This window comes from Tupaia chinensis, unplaced genomic scaffold (assembly GCF_000334495.1).
Source record: "Tupaia chinensis unplaced genomic scaffold, TupChi_1.0 Scaffold000146_1, whole genome shotgun sequence".
NCBI lineage: Eukaryota > Metazoa > Chordata > Mammalia > Scandentia > Tupaiidae > Tupaia > Tupaia belangeri.
In genome coordinates, this window is record NW_006159616.1 from 239316 (window position 1) to 241757 (window position 2442).

Genomic DNA, 2442 nt, shown 5'->3' on the forward strand with positions numbered 1-2442 from the left:
GAGGGGTGACAGGGAGGAGCCTCCCCTGCGGACCTGGCCTTGGCAGCTGTGGGGGAATGGGCCATGCTACCTCTTCAGGATCCAGACAGACCCCACTGTCCCTGCAGCCCGGCGGGGGTCAGAGCTGTCCCCACCCAGCCTGGAGTGGGGGTGGTGTGGGCTGGCCCAGGCCTGTGTGCCTCTGGAGAGAGGCAGCAGAGTGGAGGTCTGAAGGCCTGCAGCCCCCGGGAGCTAGGTTTCCTAGGAGCTCAGCTAGACAGCACTTTTTCTTAGTTTGCAGCATTAAGTTTGAAACGTGAAGTCGGCCTCACCGGGGTGCTCCTAAGCGAGTTGCCTGGAATCTAGTGTGGGAGGTGGGCTTATCTGGAGTTGGGGCCCAGCTAATGCCCAGCTGGGGACAGTCGTGCCTTGTCATTTGCTCAATTTCTTGGGTCCCCAAGTTACCCCCGCCCCCGGCAGGTATAGGCACCCCCTCTGTATAAACAGGGCTACGTAGGGGTACTTTACAAAGTGCCCCAGCCCATCCTCCCCAGGTACTCAGGGGCTCATTGAAACCCAGACAAGCCAAGCACGCCCGGGGTGGGGACAGGGGTGCTGCAGAGGATCTGGCTAGGGCCAAGGGGCTGTAGATGCTGTGGCCCCAAGGCCTTGCTGTGCCACCACACAGCTGCGTACCATCTCTGAGGACAGAGATGTTTGGCTTCTGTGCCTTGGACTCCGCCTGAAACTTTCTGCTAGGATTAAATCAAAGAGCAGGGAAAGGAAGGCTGCAGGGCTCACACTCTCTCCTCAGGTGCTCAGCCACAGGGCCACTTAGCCCACTGGCTCCCCAGAAGCTGCCTTGGTCCCTGCGCTAACCCCTCCACACCCTGCTTGGCCAAGGCTGGCCTCTCACACTGAACCTCAGGCTTGGTGCAGAAGCAAGCCGCTGCCTCTTACCAGTGACACCTTGAACCTCTCAGCTCCAGAGTGCTTTAAGGACGCCATTTAGACTGGTATTTCCCTTGGGGACAGGTAAACTTTAAGGAGAGAGGGGGAAAGTTTCTTTTTGAGCCAAATGATCTCTGCCAGGAAATTTCCCAGCCCACCAGCAGTCCCTGAGTCACCCTTGTCCCCAGGGACCGAGAAGGCAGAGGTGGTGGGGAGGATGCAGTGGTGTGGGCCTGTAATCCCGGCTACGCAGGAGGCTGGGACAGAGGAGCAAGCCCAAGGCCAGTCTGGGCAATATCGAGACCCTGGCACTAGGGATGAAAAGGGTGGGGAGGCCCCGGGGAACCTGGTAGCATTAAAGTGTTCAGTAGACTTGGAGATTGAAAGAGATTTCTTAAAGCCAGGGACGCGCTCCCAAGTCCCTTTCTGTTAAAGGTGTTAAGATGACAGACCAGAGTGGGGTCCCTTCTCTGTAATGTGGGTGGTTAGTGTGGCTGTGGGGAAGGGACAGGGACGGTCGTCACACTGGCTTTGGCTGGTTTGGACTGGTTTTCCCTCCCAGCGTTTGCAGCTTCCATTCCGCAGCGTTTTAGCAGAGAATCGGGTGCTCCACGCTTCGGGTGTCGCGTGGCTGTCGCACCTTCGAGTGAAAGCCTTTGTGGCTTGTGTGGAAGCAGCTTTGTGATTTTTGTCGTCGTATCGTATCCTGAGGTCCCCACCCCATCCCGGGACCTCGTTCTCTCAGGAGGACCCTCAGTGGCTGCAGGCCGGCCAGCCCACTGGCTCTGGGTGAGATGAAGCCTTGCATGGGGCACTTTGGCCAGGGAACCCGGTCCCTGTGCTGGGGTTCGTCCCTGCTGACCTCCAGCCTGGTTTCCCCCGGTCCTGCCGCTGAGGGCCATGCTGGGAGCACTGTGTAAGCCTTCGTGTGTTGCCGTAATCGGGCATTAAACAGACCTCTGGCCATGTCTTTATCGTGCTTCTTTTTAAAAACATTGATTTTAATGAATTTCTTCCATAAAGGGAGACGAGTATCCTGGACAGGACTCTTCCCCAGCCTTCCGCCGGCCGGGCTCAGCGCTCAGCGCCTGGCACGGTCAGGTCGGCCGGGATCTGGGCCCAGGCCTCCTGATGGCTCCACACCGTGTGGCAGCGCGGGCCCTGCTTTCTGAAGCCGGTACTGGTGGCCCGGTCGCCGCAGGCTGGAAGTAGAGGCTGCCATGGCCCAGGCTGGCTCCTTTCCCCTGGAAACAGCTATTTCCCCGCTGCGGCTCATTGCCATCCCTGACATTCACCATTTAGACCCTGAGAAGTTTGCAGCTCTCAGATCTAAAGTGTGATGGGCTCTCCTCCCTCCCCTCGCCAATGGCTCCCTGCATAGTCGGCTACACACCCTCTGCCCTCTCCTCCCTCTCCTCACCAATGGCTCCCCGCATAGTGGGCTACACACCCTCTGCCCTCTCCTCCCTCCTCTCACCAATGGCTCCCTGCATAGTCGGCTGCGCACACTCC